Raw genomic sequence first — 13328 nt, 5'->3', positions numbered from 1 at the left:
AGCATTCCTTCCCAGACCCTCCTCCTTACAAACAATATTTAACCTCAAGTCCACCCTGGGGACACAGGGTACAACTATATCCACTTTCTGCCATGACAATAAACCTTTTAAAACTATGGACTTCCTTGCATCTTTGGGGCCTGCTGTGGTGAACCGTAGAGGGGGCCTTTGACTACCGAGCTGCCACAATCTAATCTCCGGCCTGGAGGACCTCTCTGCATTCCAGCCACAGAGCCCTGATAACTCAAGGAGCTAGCCAAGCCAGCCATGACCCAGTCAAGTGAATAGCAGTGACCAAGAGCGCTGGCAGAGCTTCTCCCTCTTGTCCCTCTCATCTGTGGGCTGGTTCAGCCCACATGCCCCTAAGTCTCAGTTCTTCTGCTGCTCCCAACAGCATCTGGGAGCCCAAGGACAGAGACCACCAGTCTCCCAGTCAGATGCTTCAGTCCTGAGACCCCCAACCCAGGAGCTCTGCTCCCACAAGACTTCAGGCTGAGACCTCTCCATTCCTGGGTGGATTCCCATGGCTTCTCATAACCAAATATCCGCCTGTCACTGCATGGAGGGAACTCAGTCAAATTCCCACATTTCTACGCCCAAGCCTCAGTTCCAGACATGCGGGATCCACAACTCAGCTCAACAGGAGCCATGCCCAGGCACAAGCTACACCCAGCCCCACAGCAGAATACTGATATTTGGCCTATCACATGTCCAAAATTAGGAGACAAAATTGATAATTATTATCCAAAGACAAGTTATTAGAATTTTCTTATATACTTGCTTTTGTACTTCCTATAATTTTATGCAAGCAGCCCATAGAAAATGTGTTTACTGTATTTACAGACACCTCATCTAATGGGAAGGCAGTATATACAATTGGATCACATGTTCATTTTCTTGAGTTTCCCCTTATTTCAGCACGAATAATTGAATTACGTGCTGTAGCCACTGTTTTTGAAATGTAGAAAAATCAAGCTTTAATTTGCATACTGATAGCCAATATGGAGCTTATAGTTTACAATTTCTTGAAATTGTTCCTTTTTTACATACTGCTAATTCTCAGTATTTATAGTTATTTATACAAATACAGCTTAATTTAAGAAACATGTATTCTTCCTTAACTTTATAGGACATTTAAGAGTTCATACTGGATTGTGTGGACTCCAGTGAAATGTATGGCAGATTTGTAAACCACACAGATTACAGGCCTTACAAGAACAATTGGCCATACAATATTATTCTTTACATCGTAAAAAATAGTAATAGGTTGAGACAACAATTTTGTATTTCTAGAAAATATGCACATCAAATTGTACAGACTAGCTCTCAGTGTCCTCAATATATTCATAATGATGTTAATCCTTGAGGACTATTTCTAACCGATTATGGCAAATGGATGTTATTCATTTCTGATTTTGGAAAATTAAAATATGTGCATGTGACTTGATACCAATTCAGGCTTTCTAGTTGCAACTGCTTTAATAGAAGAATCTAAAAACATAATTAGTTATTGCCTACATTATTTTTTTATGCTTGGTGTTCCATATCTGATTAAGACAGATAATGGAACTAGCATTTGATAGATAAATTTGACAGATAATGGAACTAGTCAGGCATTTGAGATGTTCTGTTGACAATTTAATATTACCCAGATTACTGGGATTCCTTATAACCCTCAAGGACAAGGTATTGTGAAACACATATTGAGGAACCTTACATAATATCTTTTAAAACAAAACAAAACAAAAGATGGGGAGTTATACCTTTAAGGTCACTAAAAGCACACCTTGCTTTTGTCCTATTTATTTTAATTTTTTTGCAAATTGATACTAAAGTCAGTTAGCAGTGGCTCACCACTGGCATCAAGTGACTTCCAGCTCATATGCCATTGTGGAACTGCATAAGGGTATTCTGGGTCATGGTTGGGCAGCTGCCTAGAACCCTGAGACTCTGCGTGAGAACCAGCAGGAGTTCGGCACGCCCCCAGAACCCTGGGTCCTCAAAAGCAGTCTAGTCTCCATAGAATTACATTGTTCAGTCATGTAGGCCAGTCATTACAGCCCCTCCCAAAGTGCACAGGTAAAGGGTGTGACTAGAGGCCTCAGGGCCTAGGGATTTATGTACTAATGAAGGCCAGAGGACGGAGCAGATTAAGCACGCCTCCCCAGATTCTCCCCCTTTCTCCCTCCCTACATAACTCGGGACTGGCCTGAGTTTTATGGGGATACAACCAGATCCATCCACCATCTGCCATGACAATAAACCTTTTGGAACCAAGAACTTCTTCATGTCATTGAGGCCTGCCACTGCCAAAGCCTCCAGGCTGCTGGAACTTTAGACCTTCTCCCGAATGTGGGACCCGCAGCAGTGTGGAAGCCTCCCTGAACCACCACCGCTGTGGCCTGTAATTTTTTCCCACATGCCATGGTTAAATGGACAAACCCCCTAAATAATACATGGAATGGTCCTCACCCTGTTTTAATTTGGGGCTGAGGTTCTGTGTTTATTCACAAAAAGAAAATATAGCTGGATGGCTGCCTGAAAGATTGGTCTGCCAAGTGGACTTGGATCCTGAGCATAATGATTATGATACCAATGATGAAAACAGCTCAAAATCTCTATCACCCCACTGAGTTAACCTGGAGTGTAGTCTCCACTCTTACTGGAGAGAAAGTGTTTTCTTATCAATACTCAAAGTCACCCCTCATATACCTGGTGGCCATACATTGTGTTTGATTCTTGCCAATTAGCAGCAGGATTAGATACCTGGGACATTCTTGCTTACAACTTTAATTTCTACACTGCTTGAATTGTTAATTATAATCTTGTTGCTTTTAACTTTTGTACCTTATATCTTAAAAAGATTGGTTGCTTTTGCACAGGATTGTTTTTAGCAAGCTCATTTATTCACTATGGATGTTACTCATTGCTATGAAGAAATGTATTGGGTGCATGTTCATATATCCTTTGGTTTTAATTCATATGTGGCATTGTTCTGAATGGGAAAAAGTGTGCTATAGAAGGCCAGTAGTAAGAGATGGGTAAGAGTGTTCTTGAGCTTTTATTGACATAAAACAAAGGCAAACATCAATGCTTCTATGTTTGTCCTCCTTGATGCAGGAGACAGAGCAATATAGACACCAACCTAAGCCATACATGGTCACCACTCTACTTTAGACTGGATAATAGAAAACAAGTAAATCTAGTGCCCCCGCCCAGCTACTAGTACTCCTCATCTTTAGAAAACTAAAAATGGGTAATTGTGCCCTTGAGCAGGCCAGAAAGATCTTGTTTACCACAAAAAATCTTGACTTTGTGGAGTCATCCACCCTCGCTGCATGTACAACTTCCTATAGGAATTTACAAGATTAGACTGCCCACTGAGCTTGCCTTCTGAAAAATCCAGTTGAAACAATGGATTAGTTCCATGGGCTTCTCCTATATACACAATGTGCTGAATATTAAACTTTAAGCCTTGATCAGAAATTGTTGCCTTGGCTCCATGTTCCTCTTGCTTTTCCATCTGTTTTTCATTTCCAGTCTTCCTTTCAGGTGAACCCAGTGCATCTCTGGCCACTGGGCAGCTACAGTTTCTTTTAAAGACTTGCCTCCAGAACTTTTCCAGAGCAGCTAGTTAACCTTTCGAGCCTTTCAGACTGTTATAGTCATGATGTCAGCTAAGCAATTCATCTTTATAGCACATAGTGACTGGAAGGCAAATGATGCCAGCAAGATCTCCTTTGACAAAACCAATTTTCTTATTTCCCTTTGGGCCCCCAGAAGGTAATTCTTCACCATAATTTATCTGAAAGCAGACAAAAGTAGATCATCATCCAAGTCTCTTAGGTTGAGATGGATGATTCTGGTTGCTTTATGAATTATGTTCTCCTTTTACAAAATACTATACAAATGTTGTAGCATTGGAGAGGGAAGGAACTATAGAGTATAAACTCATGGATTTCTACCTTTCCTTTCTTCTTCTTTATCCTTCCTTCTTAGATGAATGAGAAGAGGGTTGAAAAAAGAGGGAATATAGTAATTGTATACAAATTAGCCAAATAGACAATTAGAGATAGATTATCAAACTTACTTTTAAACAAAACACTACTTAGCCACATCTTACATTGGAAGAAATCTTTATAATTGATACAAAGTTAAAGTTGTAATTTCTTAGGCTGGTACCAAATTTATTTTGATATAAATTTAAGGATTTCATTGGTATCAATTTCTTTATAGATATAAAAAATGGGATTAATATGGTTAAACTTATAGAGTGATTGTGCCTATGCAACACATTTAAGAGTACAAAGCTTAGACCTAGTATAACTGCTGTTACAAACAGTTTCTATATGATTAAGCAAGATGGCTTAAGGGACAGATAGCAAACTCATGTTTCTGAATTAATTTAATGGGTGTTTTTGAGATATTTCCATAATAAATGGAATGTAGTCAAGGCTTAATAGTTCAGATATACTTTGCATAGATAAATAGTCTTTAAAGGTGTCAGCAGTCCACAGAATATGACATTTACGGCCATTTCTTTATTGAGAATCATTTGACTACAGATATGTCTAACCCTGACAGCACCCCATTCTTGTATTTGAAGAAGAAATTGAACATCAACGGAGTTGGTCCAGTTGTAGTGAGACAGCCACTAAGCAAGCATTGCTTCAATCCATCTACAGACAAAAATACTGTCCAGAAAAATGGCACACTATGCAGAATATAAGACTGATAATCTCTGCCAAAACTGTGTCATCAGTCCTTCAGAATCCTGAATTACAAAGGTCTGTCAGATGATCCTGGGTCAGAAGGCTGACGACTGATGCTCCAACATTTTGAGGAATGAGGGACTGTCCTAGTTATCAACTGTCTCTATAAAGTAGTCAAGTTTTGGAAGCTATGTTTTCAGTTCCTTATATTTTCAGGTAATTTTTAAGTTATTCTAGAATTTCTGATAGGGTTGAAGACTGGATGTAGTCTCATAGCCAACCCTAGCTGTTTAGCATTAAGAAAGATGGAATAGATTTGAGATAATGGGTTTTCAGATGCTATGTAATGTAAAATAAAAATGTAATTCGGGGTAGAATTGCATACCATTTAAGTTAGGATAAATGCTAGATTTCTTTATTTCATTGACAAAATTATTGGATTGAGTGTTAAGTGTGTCTTATACTTTATAAATTACAGAATGGTGAGAGTTGTGCTCACTTTACATCTGAGAGAAAGAGTCTTTTAATTGGACAAAGGGGGAAATGCTGTGGATTGCTGTTTGTATTTTGATGCTAATTCTGCTCCCTCAAGAGGAGTGCCATGAAGAAGCATAGGTGACATAATCAGGTGAACACTCTCCCCATGTTAACTGGTCAAATAAAAGCTAGAGCCTATGATTAGGCAGTGGAAGAAAAAGGTGGGACTGGAAGTTTCAAGATGAGTAGAGAAGTAGGAGGGGAGACAAAGAGACAGAAGAGAAAAGGAGGATGAAAAAAGAAGAGATGGAAGGAAGATGGAGAATGTGGCATCGAGGAACCACAAAGTAGCAAAATAGTTTATAACTGAGGAATAGATTAGTGTAGTGGCATTTATGCTCAATTTGGGTGTGCCTTTTATAAATATTAGAATTGAATTATATGTTCTTTGCATGGGCTTATTGGGGTTGGAGATTTACTACAACAGGTTTATGTTAGGCTCCATCTTGTAAGGGATCATATATGGAATGAATTTCATGCCCTGCATGAATATAATAATAGGACTCTAATGCTAACTGATTTATACAAAAGATTTTGATGCATGGTGACTGAAAAAAAAACAAAAGATAAATACCCCAAGTCCTGAGAAGTATGGAAAATAGAAAGATATAGATAAAAGAAAGATATTGAACTTGGGTTGTCAGGTATGCTCAGCAGACCCATTTACCCACTAAGCCATGTCACCCGGCCAAACACACTTCCATGTTTATTACTCTGAGTATTTGCTTCCTGGTACTTTGCCTTTCCTTGTGAGGTCATGAACTCTATAAAGAGGTAAATCCTCAGTGCCTGCATAGAGAAATCATTTACTCATTTTTTTCATTAATTATCATGTCAGTAAGTTTTCAGAGAGTGTTAAAGTTCAACCCCTTGGATTTGCAAGGCATGTTACAACATGGTGTAAGGAGCAAAACAGCCATTGCCAAGATAAAGCTTGGGACATGCATGACAAGAAAAGAAGAAGAAAATGGTGAAAAAAACAGGAGGATGTGAGAATTTGAATGTGAAGCTGTCCCAGCTTCAGGTCACCAATGTGACAGGTGCTGACAGGAGTCATGTGAAAATCCATCACCCTTGTCCTCATTGTCTTTAACCAGACTCAAAAACAAAACCTCAAGAAATTCTACAAGAGTAAGGAATACAGGCTACGAATCCTGTGCCCCAAGATGAGAAGCATGAACTGCTGACTTATGAACCATGAAACATGAAAAAGAATCTAAAGACCTAAAAATTCCAGCAGAAGGAGCAGGTCTACCCAATGTGCCACTATGCAGTCAAGGTCTGAGGTGGCAATGACAATAAAGTGCAAAGCTGGCAAAAAAAAAAATGTGATACTGTTTAACTGTGGTCAATCTGAAAAATATCCTACAGATTCATCTGAGAGACATGATCCAAGAATTTTTTTAAACATGGAAAACTTGTCTTACATGTTCAATTCTGGTCTGTGGATCTAATTGTCCACATTTAACACTAATTTTACGTTCCTTTATAGCCTTTATTAATTACTGATCATGGAAGACTATGAGAAGATGGGTCATCATGATAGCTATAGCATCTCTGAGGATATAGGCAATGGAAATGATGCCACCATTCAAAATCATATAGTTATCTAGTGTTACTGCTCTATGTTTACAACCACAAGACATGGACTCACCTTATAATCCATCAACAGTTTGAAGAGTAAAGAATTTATGATATTTCATATGCTATATTTATGAAATAGATTATTACTCAGACATAACAAAGAAATGTAATGAAATTCTGTCACATGCATGAATGTATGAAGCTAAGAACTAACTGAAATAAGCCAGAACAAATGCCATGTGTGATCTCATATTTCAAAACTATCAGTAGAATTGAGATTAATAGTGATTTGTATTAATAATGTTTGGAAAAGTCTTAGAGGAAGAACAGATGACAATGCAAGAAGAATGGCTAGATGATCCATCTACTCTATTGAATATTTTATTCAATGTATACTCTATTCATATGCAAGAACACCACACCAGACATCATTATTATATGTAATTATCCTGAAATAATAAAGTATTTAATAATGAAAGCCATTGCTGCTGTAAATGTTTGAAGTTTGTTTTACATGTCCTTTCTTGAAAAAGAAGGGACCAGAAAAGATTACTGTACAATGAAAATAGAGTACTGAGGAAGTCCAGTCAATGAGACAAAGGGAAGAAATTAGATATCTTCTCACACAAAACACCCAATGAAGAGTTATGTATGGAGATACCTGGAAGAATATGTTTTCAACAAAGAGAAGAACAATGTAAAAAATCATCTAAAAATGACTCACCAGAGACTTAAGGCCAGGGAGTGAGAAAGCCTGACAGTGGGTGAAGTGGGAACATCCTCTTGGAGGCAATGGATAGAAAGAATGGGATGAGGAACTGTGGGAGATCAGACTGCAAGTGGTTCAAGACTTCATTTTTAAAAAGAGTAATTAAAAATATGGTTTTCCCATCTTACCGTCTTCATGTCTTCAAAGCTCATGAACATTACGTTGAAATCATGTCTGTGTTCATACCAGCTCTTATGTGGTCAAACCAACTGTTTCCTGCCACTGGGAAGAAAGGTAATGAGTAAGGGCTGGGAAGATGTCTCATCAGTTAAGAGCATTGATTGTTCTTTCAGAGGTCCTGAGTTCAAATTCTAGCAACCATATGGTGGCTCACAACCATCTGCAATGAAGTCTGATCCCCTCTTCTGGTGTGTCTGAAGAGAGCAATGGTGAATATATAAAATTTAAAATAAAAAGAATTAATTTTTTAAAAAGTATGGCAAGTTGTGTATGTCTGTAGTAAATAACAAACTCTACCCTTTGCTCTGTTTACGAATTTTCAGAAATAAACCAGAGTTGCTGAAGTGGACATCTGTATCACTATTTAAAATTTTGAATGTTTTGGGAAACAAATTACTGACATTTTTCAAAATACCACATATAATGTGACCATACAAGTAGGAAGGAAGCAATACCCAAGGGTCTGAGGCTGAAGATGGCCTTATGACACAATATTTCATTTTCCTTCTTCTCCACTGAGTGCACATGTCTCTATTTCTCCTCTTATTTGAGAAAATATCTGAGCAACAATATTCACTGTATACAGTGGCACAAAATATGAATATCATCTTATAAGAGGCTCATGCTATGAGCTCTTGAATTAGTTTACCTCTAAATTGTCAAGTGAACAATCCTATAACTGTATTTAAAGCCTTACAAGGGCCCAGGGGAAACACGCACTGCCCTCAACATTCACTCTGCCAGAATGGATCATTCTTCTTTGTCTCTAGCTTGAAGGAGTTTGTAGAATAGCTGTAAACAAAATACTTCCTTTGTGAGTTTGATAATCGTTCAATGATATACAAAGATAGAATAGTTGGATGCAGATGAGTTTAACATTAATTGTCACTCAAGATTAATTTTTGCGGTTTTGTTTTTTCTTTGTTGTTATAGTTTTTGCTTCTTCTTTTCATTTTCCTTTCTCAGAAATGGAACATATGGATTTGCATTTCATTGACATGATCCATTTCTTTAAATTGTTTTCCATACATTTCAAAATTTGGCTAAATAGAAGCTTTCGTGTAGTTCAAATATGTCCAGTTAAAAGAATGAATACTTACTGTTTCCATCTAGAAATTTTTGCATACAATTTTCTATAGTATCTGTGGCTTGGAGTATAACCATCAAATTTGCGAAATGAAAATAGGAGACCAAAATATCTTTAGGATTTCGGTAGACATAAAGAATCTGTGGAAAGAATTACAGAGTTATTTCTTTTAACAATCCTTGTTTAGGCTTATAAATTTAAAAAACAATTTACACTATTTAATTATGACAATAAGAATAATTAATTCTTCTAGTCTTTGAGTTGTAGAAAGGAAAGTGGTTAATATATCTTTTTAGTGTTACAAGTATCATTGTAATAAACAGCTTTTCTCCATGGCATTTCATACATGTCCAAGAATGTATCTAAGTTCTCAAGAAGTGATATTATTTGTAATTCATAAATACTGAAAATTAATTTACATTATATGATCAAAATATATTGTATAACAATTTTGAAAGGAAAATTAATTTCCCATAAAGGTCAATTGATGGGTATTATGTGATAGTAAATGTACAAATAGGACAATGTAGGAGATAATTTTAAAAACAACGATAATCAGATCAATATAGATTTTTCCTTTGTACTTTTCAGAAAATAACTTAAATATAGATTAAACATATAAGTAGCTTAAAAACTCATGCATAAAAATAATCATCTTCTCTGTCCACAATACTAGAATCTGGGAATTTAGGACAGGAAGACCAGATCATGCTAGCCTTGAGTACAAAGCAAGACTATCACCAGAAAAAAAAAAGGGGAGGAAGGAAAAGAATAAGAAAGAAATACAATTACCAAAGAATGTAAGTGTACCCTTAAAGCAAGGAAATGCTTATTAAATATGAATTTATTTTAAAAAACAATCATTAGTTTGATAACTCTAAAATTAAGAATGATTTTATTAGGTTTTATTGCTAGGGTGGGTTGGTACCTATGTGGGGGCCTTCTGTTCCCAGAGAAGAAGGGAGGAGAAGAATGAGAGGAGGGTTGTGTGAGGGTGGGACAAAGAGGAGAGGAGAGAGGAGACTGCAGTTGTAATGTAAAGTGAATAAATAAATGAATAAAAAAGAATGTTGCTAATCAAAACATACATTGAAAAGCACTGTGGATAGCTGAAATAGATTAATTTCTAGAAATGATACAAAGCAGACTGACAGAAAAATGTAATAAAATGTTAGCCTAATGGCAGTCTTTTCAGAGAATGAAAAATAATTTTGGACAATAAATATCAAACATTAGTATTCTCATTCTGAGTATGCAGCTTAAGATCTATTTGAGACACATTTTATTAGCTGCCATGTTGATAAACATTTAAAAGTCTGAGAAAAACTCATTCAAACAAAAGAATGGTAAACCTACTTTTTTCAGAAAAAAAGCTGAGTACTCTGGTACTTGTGGTTCTTCATAGCAGTTGCATTATAATAGCATTATACTGAAATAACCTAATTATGAAGTACTTAGAGAAGGCAATTTGTGAGTACAACAAGTGACTAAGCTCTATGACATACTTTGGCTTTTTTGTTCTTGAGACCTTTTGGTACTAAGTAATATGGAAGGTGGGAACAGAAGATACGAGGTGATGAGATGTTGGCATAGTCAACTTTGCGAACATTGTACTCGAAGGATGGTACTCTATCCACCGTTTGGATGTTCTCAGTTCCGTTCCGGTGATCCTCAAAACAAATCAAGCTGAGGATCTGTTGAGTCCAGATGGTACCTGTAAAAGTAGAATGTTATCCTGTTTTCAATTCTGAGTTAGGTTTTAATAATGAGTACTAACAGTAATGCCATCCATATTACAAATAGTTTGGACCTTTGTCCTCCTTTGCATTTTAAGCATACTTCGATGTTCCCAGTTATCATTCATTATTGTCTGTATTTATACCCAAGTATGTAAGGCTGAAATCAATGACTCTTCATTCTTTTTTCTTGTGAATGAAAGCAGTGATTTAGGAGTAGTTATTCAGATTATTCTTGTAGTGATGATGTATTCCATGCTTCATGTGGAGTCCCTGTGGTAATGTTTAACTGTTTTTTATTTAACATTGGTAGATATTCACTTGCAAAATGCAGCACATCACTCACTACACATGGATGGAGTGTGATCAGATAAGATCAGACAAGGGTGAGTGGTGCTTCCATCTTACTGCATCTTTTATTTTTGCCTTTTTAAAATATTTGTAGCCTTCTAAAATGTTTTTTCTTGATTTTCATAAAACATATATCAGGTTACTGAATGCCACTTTATTGTTGTTCATGAGTAGTTTAATTTCTGAAATTACTTTGTTATTTGTTTACCTGTAGTATAAATACTAGAATCAAATATTTCCAGTATCCACTCCTTTACTTGCTTTGCATGCTCAAACACTTCTCTGGCATATTGCAAGCAACAGATCAGAACACAGACATTGAAAGAGGACACTAAAGATTTTAGTGTTCTTTCAAATATCTTACTGATATTTGGTTTCTTGCTCATGATATTCAAGCCACACAGTGGAAAATTTGGAAAATACAAAGTACAAAACCTATTTCCTTTAAGGACAGACCTAGATGTGATCAAATACCATACTGGTGAGGTTATTATTAATTTATTATTTATAATTTATTTATAGTATAAATTTATTTAACTTTATGAATATTTATTGAATTTTATCTATTCCAATAAATTTAATTTATTACTTAAAATTTAAATAAAACATAAGTTTATTATTCATTATAAATTTGTAATTTATTTATTATTTTTAATGGTTATCCAAAATAATTCACTGGGTTCAAATAAAGTTATGTATAATTTACTCATTATTTATTAGTGGCTATCTAAGATAATTCACTGGTGGCAATGTGGACTTCATTGCTTAGTCTCTACTTCCAATGAGTTCTGGTGAGTCTAAAATTATGTAAGAACTGGTCATGCCATCAGTTTCCAGGGTTTTTAACAATGAATGTGTCTGGTATCCTGGGTTGTACAAGGTGAATACTCATTGTCTATCCCAGTCTTACTGGACTTTCATAAGCACCTAGAAACTGTTTAGTGGCTGAGTTATTTAGTTATTATCTACAGTCAAACAGAGTAACTCACAGAGTTATTCAAGTTCTGTAACATATTAAACATTGCAAAGACCAAAAACAAAGTAGGATTTAATATGAATAAATATTGCTTTGCTAACTATTCTTGCTAAAATGGTCAAATATGGTGTTATTGTGCATAAACAAAAATACATTGTGTGTGGGGCACATGTGGAATCTTAACAGCTGCTGCTTTACTCTTTAGTCTGTCTCTCAACCACTGCAGAAACTCAATCCAAGACATCCCAACATTCACCTGTTGAAGTAGAAGTTACCTTTACTAAAGAAATTGGAGTTCATCTTCCTGACCACAAGAATGATACAATAAAAGAGAAATTATTGTGGCAAGCTTGTCACAATTAAGTTTCACAAACCCCAAAAATAATTGTAGGAAAGCTCCCTGCTCAAAAATGTTTGTTTATTAGTCTTTGTTTGTTTGTTTATTTATTTATTAGAAATTGAAATATATTACAATTGTCTCAGAAATGTTGTCCATGAAATTAAATTTATTGGAAATTGAATCATTGCTTGAGAAAATACTTCTAAATAATAAAGTATGTGTCTCTTGCAGAAAAAGGAGGTTTTGGACTATCTCAGTCTTGTTCAACAGGCTAAGGCAATTCATCACCATTTATCAAGTAGTTGCTATTGTTTACAAACTTATTTTCCCTCTACTTTTCCACAATCAATGGTAATATAAGCATAGCAATATATGACATAGAGAATTCCATTCGATTTAATCTCTCTTTGACCATAACTTATTCTAAAATTTAGAGTGCAATGGTACCTAATATTGGTTTTCTGTTGTGATTTGGAATTATCATGGAGAAAATTCTTTGGATATATATGTGATTGGTTATCTCTACTAGATTCTTTCACTTGAGCTTCCTGACAGCACACATAAGATGATGAACTTCTGCCAGTTTGATTTCTTTGACATGATGAGAAATTTGGTTTTAACTATGAGAAAAGGAACTAATTCAGTTTAATTGACATTATTATGTGAAGACTATATATGTACTTATCTAACCAAAACAAAAGGCCAGTATAACATGACCTAATATGGCACTTACCAGACTTTGGATATGTGACTATAAAGAAGTCATCATCTCGAATTTCAAAATCGTACATATTTTTCACTATCTCCATTTTAACTAAAGTTTTCTTAAAATTATACCCTTTGAAATTAACAAAAAGAAAGCTCAAAGGGAGACAACCATGGAAATAGAAAACGTAAGAAAGAGGTCAGGAGTCATAGACGCAAGCATCACCAACCGAATACAAGAGATAGAAGAGAGAATCTCAAATGCAGAAGATACGGTAGAAAATACTGACACAGTTGTCAAAGAAAATGCAAAATGCAAAAAACTCCTAACTCAAAACATCCAGGAAATCC

The 13328-nt window shown here is 35.7% G+C and overlaps 1 pseudogene; it reads right to left on the bottom strand.

The window, feature by feature from the left end:
• LOC114625297 overlaps nucleotides 1–13117 on the bottom strand; it is a 28750-nt pseudogene extending 15633 nt beyond the window's left edge.
• Between the last annotated feature and the right edge of the window lie 211 nt (nucleotides 13118–13328).

The sequence above is a fragment of the Grammomys surdaster genome, unplaced genomic scaffold, assembly GCF_004785775.1.
Source record: "Grammomys surdaster isolate TR1022 unplaced genomic scaffold, NIH_TR_1.0 215, whole genome shotgun sequence".
Taxonomy (NCBI): Eukaryota; Metazoa; Chordata; class Mammalia; order Rodentia; family Muridae; genus Grammomys; species Grammomys surdaster.
Note: the sequence above shows the minus strand (reverse complement) of the source record. Positions and strands in the feature narration are given on the sequence as shown.